Source organism: Scylla paramamosain, chromosome 2 (genome assembly GCF_035594125.1).
Source record: "Scylla paramamosain isolate STU-SP2022 chromosome 2, ASM3559412v1, whole genome shotgun sequence".
Taxonomy (NCBI): Eukaryota; Metazoa; Arthropoda; class Malacostraca; order Decapoda; family Portunidae; genus Scylla; species Scylla paramamosain.
This window is the reverse complement of record NC_087152.1, coordinates 6,075,001-6,092,500: the sequence shown is the minus strand read 5'-3', so window position 1 is coordinate 6,092,500 and position 17,500 is coordinate 6,075,001. Positions and strand designations below refer to the sequence as shown.

The 17,500-nt window shown below is 39.7% G+C and overlaps 1 protein-coding gene across 3 annotated transcripts in view; it reads right to left on the bottom strand.

Moving 5' to 3' along the window:
• Window positions 1-17,500, bottom strand: part of LOC135109231 (beta-1,4-N-acetylgalactosaminyltransferase bre-4-like) — a 67,716-nt gene that overhangs the window by 17,772 nt on the left and 32,444 nt on the right. The window contains exon 2 of one of the 3 annotated variants that reach the window (XM_064020453.1): window positions 3,583-3,743. The exons of 1 other annotated variant lie outside the window; for it this stretch is intronic. The gene's annotated coding sequence lies outside the window, so the exon portion shown is untranslated. Of the gene's footprint in view, window positions 1-323; window positions 342-3,582; window positions 3,744-17,500 lie in introns of those variants that run through there. One more of the 3 variants, XM_064020475.1, reaches the window with a different exon arrangement.

Sequence of the window (17,500 nt, the reverse complement as noted above, 5' to 3'; positions counted from 1 at the left end):
GTAAATTTTAGCTAAGTTTACACAAAATTTACTCCTTTCTATAATTGCCTTAATTATCCACATATGACACCAAAGCATAATATTACCAATTAGATCGGATTCTCACACAATCCACTGCCAAAATAGCATCCTTGTCCGACGCTTTGTTAAGATTTTTATTTGTGAAAACCGATAGGACACGGCCCCTGATATCCTTTAATAGACCTCGCCAAGTCTGCGGCCGTCATTTGAGCCGATTGCCGGTGTTGTGAGGGATGGAAGCAGGCCGGGAGTCCGGGCTTTAGTCTCAGAGCAATGCGGTCCTATTATCAAGAATTACTCACCCAAGCATCGATCTGTTCCCGTCCCGCCATTATTCTTCTCAGTTGGATGGGCAATCAGGGGCAGCGGCGCCACAACTCTGCACTCGCCAACATAAGCGTCCAACGCGTCCCTCACCAACACCATCACCTCTTTCTCTCTCTCTCTCTCTGTCACACACACACACACACACTCAGGTGATAGAGAGCGCTGCATTGGGAACGAACCATATTTACGTTTCAATACTCGTTTGATTGTAAAAGTTTCGAACTGAATCGTTTCGAACAATTCCATAAATTCTTTAATCTGTTAATAAAGAGACAAACATTCTTAATCTTAGCGCTCTGAAATGCATTTATTATCGACTTCACCGTTTGAACGTTAAATTTACGTTTACATTAAATTTAGCCCAACTATAATACATTTATAGATCTTCATATTAGAAAAAATATATATATTAAGTGACACACACACACACACACACAGATGAGACCCCTCTGACGGACAGTAACTAAGAGGGCACCTTACTAACCAAACGATACAGAATAAAAGATGGAAGGGGGAAGAAAGGAATAGGAATAAAAAGTATTAAGAAACACTGGAATAGATAAAACGATAGAGGGGATTCATAAATTCATGTGACAGTTACATAGTGTTCTTCCAATGTAAGGCACTGCTTAGAGGAACAACACAGTTTCAGTACAGGAATATAATAAAAATTTATTCTATGTAAGGTGCAATTATTCGTGCATTCATCTTTCTTTTCTTTCAGCGTGACAACACCGCACACATCACACTAGCGCCTGTAACACAACACTCCTGAACCTTTGTGTTAAGATGTTGTGCGGCAACGTGAGAGTCTCATCCTGGTTAACAGAATAAAAGAATTACCTCTCTCTCTCTCTCTCTCTCTCTCTCTCTCTCTCTCTCTCCTCTCTCTCTCTCTCTCTCTCTCTCTGCGTGTGTACGTGGTCTAAAATATATATATATATATATATATATATATATATATATATATATATTATATATATATATAGGAGAGAGAGAGAGAGAGAGAGAGAGAGAGAGAGAGAGAAGAGAGAGAGAGAGAGAGAGGAGAGAGAGAGGAGAGAGGAGAGAGAGAGAGAGAGAGAGAGGAGAGAGAGAGAGAGGAGGGAGAGAGAGAGAGAGAGAGAGTATTGGGGCAGCACTGAGTAAAATCGAAGTCATGTTTAAAAGGCTGAAACTAACACGTTGTCACACAACACTTAACACTGTATTTCACTACTATATATATATATAATATATATATATATATATATATATATATATATATAATATATATATATATATATATATATATATATATATTATATATATATATATATATATATATATATATATATATATATATATATATATATATATATATATATATATAAGGAAGTAGAAAGATCGGCGCTCCCCCCCCCTTCACACACACACACACACACACACACACACACACACACACACACACACACACACACACACAAGTGCCGTGCCGTGTCTGGAGGCGCTTTACGCACCACGCCTTGCAGGCAGATTTAGATAGGATGAATGAATGGACGGACAGATGGCAAATGCAGTTTTAATATCAACAAATGCAAAGTACTTTGCGTAGGGTAGAGCAAAACCCACACAGTAGGTATACATTAAACAACCAAACTCTAGTAGGTAAAGGGTACGAGAAAGATTTAGGAGTTATAGTTAAATCTGAACTCCGTCTAGGAAAACATTGCATAGAGGCCAGAAACAGGCAAAATAGGATACTAGGATTCATTTTTAGGAGTGTTAAAAAGTAGAAAGCCAGAAGTAATATTAAAGTTATACTTGGCGCTGGTCAGACCTCAATCTAGACTACGCTGTGCAGTTCTGGTTCCCACATTACAGGAAAGATATAGGTCTACTTAGAATCAGTACAGAGGGAGAATGACTAAAAAGGATACAGGGGATGAGGAGTATTCCTTACGAGGCGAGATTGAAGCTGTTAAATTTAACATTCTTTTAGAGAGACGTAGGTTAAGAGGGGGACCTGATGGAAGTCTTTAAGTGGTATAAGGGTTATAACAAGGGAGGATGTAAGCAAAATTCTTAGGATCAGCAACCAGGATAGAACAAGAAAAAACGGGTTCAAGCTTGAAAAATTTGGGTTTTCGGAAGGAGACCGGAAGAAATTGGTTCTCAAATTGAGTGGTAGATAAGTGGAACGGACTCAGTAATCATGTTGTTAGTGCTAGGACATTAGGGAGCTTTAAGAGAAGATTAGACGGGTTTTATGGGATGGGGATGATAGGTGAAAATAGGTAGGTACATTTCATACAGGGACTGCCACGTGTAAGCCTGGTCGCTTCTTGCAGCTTCCCTTATTTCTTATGTTCTTATGTTCTTACGTTCACAGGCCGGGGCAGGCAAACGCAGACGGGCTTACCGAGCTTGGCCAGCAGCGGGGTCCTGGATGGTCGATCGGGGTGACGCAGGGCAGCAGGACTTGCAGAGAAAGACACCCCGGGGATGGGCGGCTTTTCGGAGATGAGGAGGCCGGGTGGTGGTCGTGGTGGTGGTGGTGGTGGTGGTGGTGGTGGTGGTGGTGGTGGTGGTTGTTGTGGTGGTGGTGGTGGTGGTGTGGAGCTAGAGAGGCTTGTCCTACTGTAGTACACTTCTCAGCCTTACTTCCGGTGTCAGTTAGGCTTCGAGAGTAAGTGCTAAGGCACCTGAGCGACTGGCTGGACTGGCGAGTCTGAGAGGTAAGGTCGAAGTTGGTGCTAAGCGGGGGCACTGCCGGGCTGGCGGCTCCGACAAGAATAAATGGTGCGAGAACATGAACGACACAGGAAAGCAAGACACAGTGATGAGTAACGAAGACGAGGGATAGGAGGAAATCAAAGCCTAACTCACTGCTGTGGCCTGACAGGTTTCAGTCCGCGGCCCAGAGATCTTCCCTGAATCGTCATGATCACCCTCGTGTCCCCCCGTGCGGCCCAAACGCCCGGGGACACGACGCAGGGCGGCGGCGCTCGATTGGCCGAGTATGGGCGAGACTGCTGAGGGGGCGAGGGCCCGCTGCTGCGTCGGCCCCACCCCGCTATGCCAACTCCAGCGAGTAAGCCCTTCCTTTCTTATTATGTATGACACACTTATTACTATAATGATTCACTTGGCGTGTTCACTATGTACAGGAATCTGTGGCGACAATCCCTCACTCTGTGACGCACACACCTGTCAGTCCTCACACCGATTCACCGGGAAAGCAGCTGGACGCACCTCACTGTGCCGGCTCACCAACTGTCCAGGGACACTGGCGTGGCAGGAAGCGGCCGCCTACTTGCATCAGGCGGCAGCACAGACGGTGACACAAGGAACATGTAGGCTGCAGCAGGCCACGACACACCCTCAGACGCCCCTCATAACGAGTCACAGCTGCCCTATTACCTGAAAGGGAAAACATGTTTCTTAATCATCAAATAGAAAGAGCAACACTTCAATACCCGACTAAACATGTGAATAAACGCAGACAAAACCCTCGTAGACACTCTGGCTCAACAGGCTGCTGCTGGCAAACATGGGAATGGGGAGCGAGGTGAAGAAATTAAGCAACAAATAAATAAGGATTATTGACGTGTGTGTGTGTGTGTGTGTGTGTGTGTGTGTGTGTGTGTGTGTGTGTGTGTGTGTGTGTGTGTGTGTGTGTGTGTGTGTGTGTGTGTGTGTGTGTGTGTGTGTGTGTGTGTGTGTGTGTGTGTGTGTGTGTGTGTGTGTGTGGCAATAACTAGAAGGGAATGTAACTGCAAGGTTTTCTTCAATGCAGGAATGGCGCCACAAGCCTCTATACACCAGACAGATTGCACTCGTCTGCCTGCGGCACATCGAACAGTAGCAATCCAACAGCAGTCCCGCATCTCGCCCTTGTACATTTGTTTGGGTGAATGCTTTCATTATTTGTCTATTGAAAGAGAGAGAGAGAGAGAGAGAGAGAGAGAGAGAGAGAGAGAGAGAGAGAGAGAGAGAGAGAGAGAGAGAGAGAGAGAGATGTAAGGGCCACGTCTAATCCTAAACTGCAATATCAACAACAAAATAAAACAGTATTCGCCTGATTGATCTAAAGTCTAACGAATGTGACGTGACCGTGAAGGGATACATTGCACCACTCTCTCTCTCTCTCTCTCTCTCTCTCTCTCTCTCTCTCTCTCTCTCTCTCTCTCTCTCTCTCTCTCAACTTCGCAGTAAATATTTTCGCTTCAATTTCTTGGCAATGGAAGCATCGCCCTTATAAGATCTCGGGCTGCTCCTCCTTCCCTCAAGCCTGAATTATGCATGCAATTATAACATATTTCCCACATTCTTTTCCTGCCCCTCGGACTTAATGGATTCCCCCTCCCGCAGAAAAACACGCTCCCCGCTGACTCTCCTGTTTTCCTTCTTCTTTTCCTTATTTTTTTTTTCCTCTGTCTATCTGCTTGTCCTTCTGTTTTCTGTCTGTCTCCGTATCCGTTTACTTTTCGTCTGTGTCCGTCCGTCTGCGTTCGTTTCACTGTATATTCCTGTTCGTCTGTCTGTTTATACACCTCTTTGTCTGTCTGTCTATCTGTTTTGTCTATCAGTCTGCTTGTCTGTCTTTCTATCTGTCTGTCTGTCTGTCTGCCTGCCTATGAAGCTAGTTGTCTTCTAGTTTCTTTTTTTTTTATACTTGTCCACCTGCCAGTGTATCTACCTATATGTCTATCTGTCAATCTGTCTGCCTGTCTATCTGTCTCCCTGCCTATCTATCTAGCTTTCTGTCTGTCCTGTCTGTCTCCCTCCTTTTGTTTCATCCTGTCTTCGAAAAGTAACACGTACAAGAGGCTAAACTTTAAGATACGCGGATGCAGATGTTGTGCCGTTGATCGCAGAGGACGCGGGTACAAATTCTGACTTAAACACAAGAGAGACGCGAATGAGGATGTCTGAGTTCGTCTGTAGTGGATGTGGATGCGATTCTTACATAAACAGGATAACAGATGCCACCCGTCCTTCCGCTTTAGCAAGAGAGAGAGAGAGAGAGAGAGAGAGAGAGAGAGAGAGAGAGAGAGAGAGAGAGAGAGAGAGAGAGAGGAGAGAGAGAGAGAGAGAGAGGAGAGAGAGAGAGAGAGAGAGAGAGTAGTAGTAGTAGTAGTAGTAGTAGTAGTAGTAGTAGTAGTAGTAGTAGTAGTAGTAGTAGTAGTAGTAGTAGTAGTAGTATAAAGATGACAGTCCATTTTTTTTTTTTTTACCGTCGCACAATTACTCCATATATTATATACATATTTTCTTACTTCCTTTTTTTTCTTTCCTCTTTCCGTCTTCAAGTGATCACACACGCCGTGCTCCGTCATGCATCAGCGGCACAGCGAAGAGAAATGCTATGACACACGCAACGCAACGCAACGCCGCCCCAACTCAAGGTACAGAATGATACAATACACAATAGTACAATAAAAAGAGCAACTAGCGCTTATATAAATGTGAAAATATGAAAGCAGGACGTAAAAGTAATAATGCAAAATAATAATTAACAATTACAAAAAATACGTCAAAGGCAGGTAACAAAAATGCAAAAATACAACAAAAAAATATACAAAAAGGCAAGTAAAAAAAAAGTAGAATGTAAAAAAATCACCTTCGTCACTATGATTCATATAATTTCCTTTGCCTTTAATTTCCTTATTTCTTTATGTAACATGCAAGAGAGAGAAGACGTGCACAGTTATTCAGTATCTTGCTTTGTGGTTACCGGTTAGTAAGGAGAGGGCAAGAACAATCACTCTCTCTCTCTCTCTCTCTCTCTCTCTCTCTCTCTCTCTCTCTCTCTCTCTCTCTCTCTCTCTCTCTCTCTCTCTCTCTCTCTCTCTCATCCATCAGTAACCAGCCCATGTCCTTCATCCTTCTTTTCTTTTTCTTTTTTTTCTGTTTTGAGGAAGGGAACAATATAAAAAAAAAACTAATAAAACACAAGTAACTGGTAACTCCTCACTATTAGTTCTTCGTGCCCTGCAACATTTAGTAAAACAATAGCAATCTTGACTTAACAAAGAGCAGCAGGAAGCCCAGCAACAACCATCTGGCGGCTGGCGCGCAAACACGGCCCTTCTTGACAGCCTCCGCGCCACGCAGCGAAACAGGTGCGGCGGCTGGGATCCCTAGGTTCATGAGGAGCTGAGCCATGCTTCACTCGTTTGCTTGTTCCCTTTCTTTATATCCCTAGCCAAGAAATCCGTTGTGAACTTAGTGGTAAGGATAAATACTAGAGAGGGTGGAGTGATTAAGGGTCAGATTGTCAAGTGAACCTTTTTCTTAATATTTTTTTATATAAGGACCAACCGTCTGTATGAGTTTTTTTTTTTTTTTTACTATTGTTATTTAGATTGTACTTTTAAACATTTCGTTGTCTTTTCATTGATCTTTAACAACTTCTAGAGGAGGATATTGGAGTTTTCATACTACAACTACTACTATTACTACTACTACTACTACTACTACTACTACTACTACTACTACTACTACTATTACTATTACTGCTACTTTCAAGAGTGTTTTCATGACTGTAATGATAGTTCAACAAACATTCCGAATCATCACTAGGAGAAAAACAAGCGTAAGAATCCAGCTACGGCCTTTTCAAAATAATCCTAATATGAGAACAAGGCGTTTGAGAATACAAGGATTAGTTTTCACCACACGAGGTTCCTCATATTTGTTTAATAACGCGGGCTCTGCTTCCTGAGAACATGAATGTAAGCAAGAACTCAAATACGTCTTAACCAAATGGAGTCCCGATCTTCGTTCTCAAACCCGATGTAGGCAGTGGTTTACTTCCAATCGCGACTGAAGGCTTTGTGTGGTGCATTTATTGTGAAACTTTGCTCAGGGTCAGAAACGATCGGAAAGTGAAGAAATACTCAATTATTTTATGTGTGTGTGTGTGTGTGTGTGTGTGTGTGTGTGTGTGTGTGTGTGTGTGTGTGTGTGTGTGTACTAAGCATTTATTATTCGTCTTCCTCTGTTTTCCTTCCTTTCTTCCTTCATTCTTTCCCGCTCCTTCTTTGTTTGCACTGCCAATGAGGTTTCCCGAAGGTCCACGTCTTCTCCGAATCTGCACGATCTCTCTCTCTCTCTCTCTCTCTCTCTCTCTCATCATCATCATCATCGTTTGCTCTGTTGATTCTTCTTTTAGTATATCGATTCTACAAACAGCTTCTGAAATCCATCATCATTATATACTCCACAAGCTTTCACATTGCCAAACACACGGCGGCTCGTTATCCGGCGGCCCACAGAGGGATATGAATGCCGGGCTGTGTGTTCTGTTTGTCCATGCTGCAGAGGGAGAAAAATTAATGTCCAGGCGTAATAAAAGTAACCCAAGAGCGTGGGGGTAGAAAATGTCGTAAGTATGTACACTTTGCTGATATATCGTACTTGGTGTTTGAGGTCAGTGTGTTACTAATGAGGTTTACCGGTTGATGTGTTTAATAGAATAAGATAAAATGGAATACGATGAGATAAAATATATATCTAATAATAAAATAATGATAATAATGATGATTAATAATAATAATAATAATAATAATAATAATAATAATAATAATAATAATAATAATAATAATAATAATGAAAAACATAGTCTCCTGAATAGAAAAATTTCCTACATTCGTGGCAATACTGAAAAGGAAGTACTAACTGCTGAGTGAAACATGCTAGCAGGCCACACTAGTGAAGTCAGTGCAAGAACAAGGCAGCTTCGTAAGAGAATAAATCAATTACTTTCAACCTTTCAATTAAGAAAAGGATACGTAGCTTTATGAGACAAGCAGAACAACAATAACGTCCTGTGTCATCTAGGAGAGCACTGTGTTTGAAGGTCACTGATGAGTAAGAGGAAGAAGGCTGGGAACTGTGGAAACTGTATGTATTTTCAATAATTTGCTCGTCTCATCTCGACTTTTGACTGGTTGTTGTGGAAAAGGTTTTCAGATTTCATGATTCCAATGGTAGTTTTTACAAAGATTATGGGTTATCAGTGAAAATGGACGTAGCTGAGAATCCGATTAATCATTCTCTCTCTCTCTCTCTCTCTCTCTCTCTCTCTCTCTCTCTCTCTCTCTCTCTCTCTCTCTCTCTCTCTCTCTCTTCTGCTACATATTAACTGCGATTTATATATATATATATATATATATATATATATATATATATATATATATATATATATATATATATATATATATATATATATATATATATATATATATATATATATATATATATATATATATATGTGTGTGTGTGTGTGTGTGTGTGTGTGTGTGTGTTTTTGTTGATAAGTCACTTCAATGAACTTCTTGTTAACTAGTGACATTTGCCTAATTATTATTAATGATTCTATAAGTGCAATAGTTTTTTTTCCTCTTCTTCTTCTTCTTCTCCTTTTCTCTAGTATATTCTAAAGTTATTTACGCATAAAAGACTCCGGGAATTCATTACTGCTTTTTTTTTTTTTTTCGTAAGCTTTCCCCACCATAAATTTTCTCCAGGAACACTCTACCCACAAGACTCCCTCCAAAATAATTCTAATCTTATGTATGATCTCAGGTTTAGGATAGGCTAGGCCAGGGTGGGTCAGGTTGGGCTCTTATATAAAGTTACATTGGGAAGACTAGATTGGATTAGGTTAGGTTATGTTATGTTAGGTTAGGTTAGGTTAGATTATGTTAGGTTAGGTTACGTTAGGTTAGATTATGTTAGGTTAGGTTACGTTAGGTTAGATTAGATTTCAATTTAATGGCACGGATAAAACAGTAATGAGTGGAACTTTCTTAGATTTTTCGGGAATGGAATTTACTTGGAAGAAACATACATAGAAACCCACAACATATCAGTTTCATATGACACTAGATTTCCTTTTCATTTTAATATGCACACCTTCAACATATAACTGAAACTACACATTGCTTCCTTTACATACAGGTGTTTGTTAACGGCAGCTACTTTAAACAGAGATGCTGCTTACTTGTCTGTAACCCTCAGGTCACGCGACGCCATCCTCCTTTCCAGGCCACCGGACAGATTTCAAACACTAGGACTAGGGCGTGGCCGCGTTCCGGAGCGGGTCAACACTTGCACAAGGCGGAAGAGTCATTATTATTTGCTTAGGTGGAGAGGAGTCTTAAGTTCATTAATTTTCACGTTTTCATTAGCCGTCAGTGTTAAAAATGAACGAGTTAACCAGTGTCTTCCGTCCTTCATCCCTATTACTGGTGGTTAACATGTGGCTAAGTCATCATTATTTGCTCATGTAGAAAGATGTGACGAGTTCATTAATTTTTATGTTTTTTTTATGAACTGTCCATGTTAAAAACGCATGAGCTAACCAATACCTTCCGTCCTTCATCCCTATTATTGGTGGTTAACATGTGGCTAAGTCATCATTATTTGCTTAGGTGGGAAGACGTGACAAGTTCATTAATCTTTATGCTTTTAGGAACTGCTCGTGATAAGAACTGCAGCAGTTAAACAATATCTTCCGTTTTCATTCCTATTACCGGAGCTTGTTTCTGTGACGATAGTAGAGAGAAACCTAAGTATTCACTCGTACTTCCCTTTGTTTCCTGCACGCATTCTGACCCACGCAACGCTTCCCTTGTTGTGAGGAGTGTTGTCACTTTGCCGGGAACCAGTGTCATGCTAAAACTGTAAGTAAGTCGGCTGATAAATAAATACATATGTACTATACATAAAATACATAAATAAGTCAATTCAAATAAATAAATATCAGTAAATGAATGAATGAATGAATGAATAAAAAAGAAAGAAAAAGAAACGGAATGGATGGATAAATAGATGGAAGAAGGAAAATAAGAAAGAAAGAACGAATAAATGGAAGGAAGAATAAATAAACAAATATATAAATAAATAAATAAGTAAATAAATAAATTTATTAATTCATCATAGAAAGAGTAAATTAATGAATGAAAGAAAACAAAGAAAGAAAGAATGAATGAATGAATGAATGATAAACTTAAACAAGATGACTCAATGTAGAAATAAGAGATTTTATTTTTGTTGCACCACTGTAACTAAACGACCATTTCCTACTCCTCTACTAATCCCATCCCGATGAAACACAACAAATGCTGAATATACAAAGTGATGCAGGCATAAATACACTTCATGTGAACTGCGGCACTGTTTCATTGGCTTCCTCGCCTTCCAAGACAGGTGGTACCATCCAGCCACGTGGCAGCAGCAGCAGCAGCAGCAGCAGCAGCAGCAGTAACAACAACAATAAAAACAGCAGCAGCAGCAGCAGCAGCAGCAGCAGCAACAACAACAACAACAACAACAACAACAACAACAACAACAACAACAACAACAACAACAACAACAACAACAACAACAACAACAACAACAACAACAACAACAACAACAACAACAACAACAACAACAACAACAACAACAACAACAACAACAACAACACGAAAAACAAGTGGTGCAAGTCGTTCTGTATTCTACAAAATATTCCAACACCGGAATATATTTACCAACATTAAAACTACACTTGCTTCGTTAAGTTGCCTAGATAATTACTCAGACATTTATCTCTAACTATATGAATATTTTTTCAAATATTCAAATCTCTCTTTTTTTTTTTTTTTTTTTACAGCCTGTATAATATTTGTGTTATTTCCTTTCGCACTGTCTCTGCATCCTCCTTTGATATGTAATGATACGTATCACTTCTACTTTCTGACTAATAAAACACGTTATTATTCGTCAAGCTATTTACATTCATAAATGTTTCCTTTAAAATGCTTCAGTGCATTTGCCCGCCTGAGGAAAAAGCAACGCGGAAACAAACTGTGGAAGAGACTCACTGATTTCCTCACAAAACACCAGTGACTGTGGAGGTGCCTGCTGAAGCAGTCACGAGAAAGGTGCAGCGCTCTGTGATAGCAAGCAGCAGCAGCAGCAGCAGCAGCAGCAGCACTAGTGGGGAATGACAGTGGAAGAACTCAAATATGATGACAAGACGAGCCTTGGATTATTCTTCATGGACACTTCAATAGATACTGCACGACTAATGTAACGTGAAGAAAGTGTTAAAAGACAAAAAAAGAGCATACGAAGACCGCTAGAGCAAAATATAACAACTTAAATTAGACAACTAGCTAACCCATTTCTATTTCTTTTTCTTTTCTTCTTTCTTCTAATACATCATGTTTTACTTGGACTTTGTATTCCTCCAAGTTTTGTGTCTTTGGTCTGCCTGCTTCACACGGAGAAAAAATAACGAGATGTTTTATTCACGCCTATTACAGGACAGGACTGAACTGGCCAGGCTATCAGCAACAGAGGCAAGGGTCACAGAGGGAGATGAGAGAACATTTGTTAGGGATCGGGAGGGAGGGGCGGAGGACCTGTAGCATTTGTCCTTTGTTGGGGAGGAGCAGAGGAAGAAACCAGTGATCGCATCTTGAAACATCTCAGCGTCTTGATCTCGACTACTCTAAACAGGTTCAAGTGAGTGGTGTCGGGGTTCTCAAATTCATGATTCTAGCAATAAATTAACAAGGATTATGCACCATCAAAGGGGAAAAAATCATGAGAACCTGACGAATCATCTCTGTGGGTTTTGAAAGTACAGTCATCTTCATTCATTCAAACCCTCGAGCGAACCCACAGCGCTTCGAACCATAAGCAGGGTCAGTGTTCAGTGAGGCGCAGTAACGGTTTGCTTCATGACTTGGGGTCTGGAGGGTGGGGTCTGGAGGGTGGGTGGGAGGGTGGGGTCTGGAGGGTGGGTGGGAGGGTGGGGTCTGGAGGGTGGGTGGGAGGGTGGGGTCTGGAGGGTGGGTGGGAGGGTGGGGTCTGGTGGGTGGGTGGGAGGGTGGGTGTGGTGCGTAGGATGACACAGGTGAGCGAGCGCAAACAAGACTATGTTTACTTTATTATGCAGCTGCTGTATTTGATTTGCCTGGTTCCCGTCGTCCCTCCTCCTTCCTCTCTTCCTCCTCCTCCTCCTCCTCCTCTATCCATTTTGATAACCGCTAGTGTATTGGTCATCATAGACAGTGAAAGGTAATGATCCGTGTGTGTGTTCATCACATGAACACTTTCGACACATTTGTTACCAAATATCGACGAAAAAGGAAGAAACAAAATAAATAAACAAGCAAATAAATGAATACAACTATGAATGACCACAAGTTTTTATAAACAGAACATATGTAAACACAAACAATTAATTGCACAGGTACCCAAACCAATCAACCAATCAACAGAGTAATTCACATCAAAAGAGAAGCGTCGATGTTGAAATATAAAACGTTCAGAACCAAGGACATAGAAAGGGTGAGGTTAACTGACGGCACATGTACTCTAATGGGTCAGGAGGTTCAGCAAGTGTGCAGCACAAAACAAGGTACAGCCACAGGTGTTCATCGTCTCACTTAAAGTCACGCCACCTCTCACATTTAGTCTGTTTATCCGCCAGGCTCACTCCATGGCGTTAAGCGTTTTTCCTCAATCTTAACTCGTTTGATAGGATAAAAAAAAATAATAATAAACAGATAAATAAGTAAATTAGTTGTCAGCTTATGATGGACTCTTAGTTGAATTAGAGCACTCAAAATTGAATGGCCTAGCGTTTTTATCGTCAATCAATAAACAGAAGAATAAATAAATGTTGTCAGCTTGTGCGGGGACTTCTGAATTAGAGAACTCACAACTGAATAAAAAGAGGAACACAGTGGAAGTGAATGCAAGTTACTCGACTTTTCATTACTACTGTGATTGCTTTTGTTTTGTTTTTTTATGCAAGAAGAGCTCTGGCTAAGGGGCAAAAAACTTGTTCTGTGTTCAATGACAGAATGAATAAATGTGTAGATAAATAAATAAATAAATAAATAAATAAATAAATAAATAAATAAACAAATAAAGTAGTAGTAGTAGTAGTAGTAGTAGTAGTAGTAGTAGTAGTAGTAGTAGTAGTAGTAGTAGTAGTAGTAGTAGGAATTACATCGACAAAATATACAAGACAGGAGATTTATGAACGAAAAAAAACAGAACAGAGACAAGACGAACTCACATGAAAGAGACAAAAATGAAAAAAAAAAATAATAATAATAATAAATAAATAAATAAAAGGAAAATAGATGATCAGGAAATGAGACAACCTAAACAACTTGTAGATAACATTCAAAACAAAGACAACAAACTCCTCCTCGCCTCTCGCTTGACGATTAATGACAGAGAGCAGAGAAGAAAGAAAATGTAAAATGAAAGATGAACGTAACGGTGATAACTAGATACAAAGCTTCAGGCCAAGAAAATGACGAGGAAATAAAAGGTGACGTTAAGTGAATAAAAAAAAAAAATAATAATGATAATAATGATAAATGTAAGATGTGGTTAGTGAGGGAAAGAAGTAATGAAAGAAAAAAAACGTAACAATGATGGCGTGTGAGAAAACTTCAGGCCAAGAAAAAGCCGAGCAGTTTAAAATAACTTATATTAAAGGAATAATAATAATAAAAAAATAAAAAAAAAATAAGAAGCAACAAAAGGAAAGAAAATACAGCACTTAAAAGAAGAAGAAGATTATTCAGGCCACGATAACACGACAAAAATAATAAAATAACGGGAATTAGATAAAAAATAAATAAAATAAATAAAATACGTAAAAAAAAAAAAATATCATGACAAGGAAAGAAAATTAACAAGTGGAAACATCAAACACTGACTTGCAAGGAAACTTCAGGTCAAGACAATGAACTCTCCTCACCTCTGTTTTCCTCTCCCTCACTCCGGCTTGTATTCTCAAACGTACTACTTTTTCACCACGATCATTTTCAAAGGCCACAGAGATGGTTTGCGGGGTTCTCAAGAGAGTTTCCCCTGTTAATAGTGTGAAAATCTTGTTAATCTATCACTGGAACCGTAAAAACACCCTTAAAAACCTGCGTAACTTCAACTAGAACCTGCTTTGTTCCCCCACTATGCTTAAGTGCGCAGTTCAAAACATGCCCTTCCCTGTGACTTGCACTTGCTAACGCACACTGCGCATATCCCAGTCACCCACCACATTCCCCGGCAAGATGTGCAGGTATATGCTATCTATACTTATAATTTCTAATAGCTTGGCAGAGCAGACAGAAAGAGATCAATTTTCCTTTATAACTTTAAAAAATACACGGTTTTCACGAGTAAAGAGGGATAAATTTTCACGGGAAATGGTAAAAATTATAATAACGGAATAAATTGGAAAAAAAGAGTATTACAGGATAGACGTTACGAGGCACTGCTTTTATCTGATAGATTAAGGAAACCGGGTGTAAAGGCAAAAAAAAAAAATTGCAAGATAGACGGCGAGAAGAATCTTATGTGCTGAAAAGTGAAATCATGACAGTTCCTCAGGATACACCAAAAAAAAAAAAAAATGATAACGCGCTGAACGGAAACATGAAAAAAACAATTAAGTCTAATGATAACAGTATCACAGGATAGACGAGAAAAAAAAAACTGAATTATCGCGCTGGACTGTAAAATTTTCGATCACTTCTACAGTAAACACATCAATGAAACATTGACACGCAAAACATTAAAATAAATAAATAAACAAGTATAGAAATAAATAAATAAATAAATAAATAAATAAATAAGTAAATAAACCATACCATAACCAAGGACAGAGAACAGAGAAGAAAGAGAGAGAGAGAGAGAGAGAGAGAGAGAGAGAAAAAAAAAAAACAGACAAAAAGAAAGAAACAGAAAAGAAAAAAATATTAAAAAAGAAAAAGAGCTATAAAGAAAAAAAAATGCTAAATAAAAGGGTGAGGTGTGTTCAATAGGAAGCATATATTAGGAAGATTTACGAATGACTTGACTCAACACGACTCTCATCTTTGGGTTCTCACGCTGACGAAATGAGGAAGGATTTTACCGGCGTGGTTGGTGAAATCTTGAAGAAGGAGGAGGAGGAGGAGGAGGAGGAGTGGCTGTTTGACTGGCTGACCGACTAATTCGTATAATGACATTCACACACACACACACACACACACACACACACACACACTCAATATATGTCATTCAAATCAAGCTTCTCTGATTAGTCTTCTTAATTTAAAACGCTTCGGGGTCTTAAATCAATTTTGAACACTCTATGTTGGGTCACTGTGATATATTTAAAGGCGTTTTTATGATTCGAGCGATAGTTCAACATTGATTCTACACTGTCAACAGGAAAACAAACAGGGATTCTACACTGTCAACAGGAAAAAACAGGGATTCTACATTGTCAACAGGGGAAAAGACAGGAATTCTATACTGTCAACAGGAAAAATAGGGATTCTACAGTCAACAGGAAAAAACAGGGGTTCTACATATACTGTCAACAGGAAAAAAACGGATTCTACACTGTCAACAGAAAAAACAGGGATTCTACAGTCCACAGGAAAAAACAGGGATTCTACAGTCAACAGGAAAAAAACAGGTATTCTACAGTCAACAGGGGAAAAAACAGGGATTCTAAAGTCAACAGGAAAAAAAAATACATGAGCGTGACTAATCATTGTTGTGGCTCTTGAAAACAGCACTAATGGGAATTCAAAGTGTTTAGGAGTACAAAACCCAAGGTGAAAAAAAAAAAAACATCAAGCGCCTCTTCTCTCCGCTCCCTCCCTCCCTCATTACCAATCCAACAAGTGTTACGAGGCTGGTGCAATACGTAATTTCGTAAAAGTTATCTTGCTTCAGTGTGTGTGTGTGTGTGTGTGTGTGTGTGTGTGTGTGTGTGTGTGTGTGTGTGTGTGTGTGTGTGTGTGTGTGTGTGTGTGTGTGTGTGTGTGTGTGTGTGTAGGTTAGTTATCCAGTGTACATTCTATACGCTATGTTGGTGAATCTGTTTTATTATAATGAGGCGCGTTTGTTTTCCATTCTTGTCACGTGAGAGTAGGAAGTTTAATTGCATGACATGCAAGTATAAAGTTTTATTAGTTAGCTGAAATACGTATGTTTAATATATTCATTTAATATATATATATATATATATATATATATATATATATATATATATATATATATATATATATATATATATATATATATATATATATATATAATATTTTTTTCATACAATTAGGCTATACTATTTCTTCTGTCTATTCCCTGAAATCGTTACTTTTTTATGTTTGGAGCGTCAGCTTTCTTTCCACCCCTGCGTGTCAAGATGATTCGCCAGTTTCTTATAAATTACTCTTTCTCCTCATTGATTTATTCACAGCTAATCGGGGGTAGTATCTAGTGATAATAAACACACCTGTGGCGAGGTAAGACGATATATCAATGCATCTCCGAGGGTTGTCATACTCTAGTCCCTGAGCGAAGATGAAGGTTAGGTACAACAGTTCCTAACGTGACTGTACATACAAGCCTTCCAGCACCACCTTTGTTGTCCTCACCGCCAACCATTACTGACCTTCTAATACAGCAACTTCAATCCGGTTACCTCAATACGCAACCTTGAGAAAACCACAAAAGAACACAAAGGAAGGGCAAACACCAGCCCACATTTTTTGGCCTTACAAGACAATTTCTGATACAATGCACCATGATGAACTTTAGTATGGGATGTAGGATAGTAAAAAAGAAGGCTCCTCACCACCCACCGTTCAAAGTAGCACGTTAATTCAGTTCCTGTCCACTTCTTCACCGTCCATCGTTAAAGTGCGTCCGTCTATCTGGCTGTGGGTCTGTCCATCTGTTTCGCTGTCTGTCTGTCTGTTTGTTTGTTTGTCACACGGTTTCTGATCATCTATTTCACTTTCATTATGTATCCAGTACGCTATGAGATTTTCAAGTCCTCATTTACTAGCACACGTACACACATACACACACACTCTCTCTCTCTCTCTCTCTCTCTCTCTCTCTCTCTCTCTCTCTCTCTCTCTCTCTCTCTCTCTCTCTCTCTGACGCAACTTCTGGCCCTGACCGCCACCATACAGCACCGCGAGAAGACTGGAGGCTCTAGAGGACGCTCTCTCTCTCTCTCTCTCTCTCTCTCTCTCTCTCTCTCTCTCTCTCTCTCTCTCTCTCTCTCTCTCTCTCTCTCTCTCTCTCTCTCTCTCAACCCCTACCGTCCTGCTCTCTCTAACTCTCTCCCGTACCCACTATT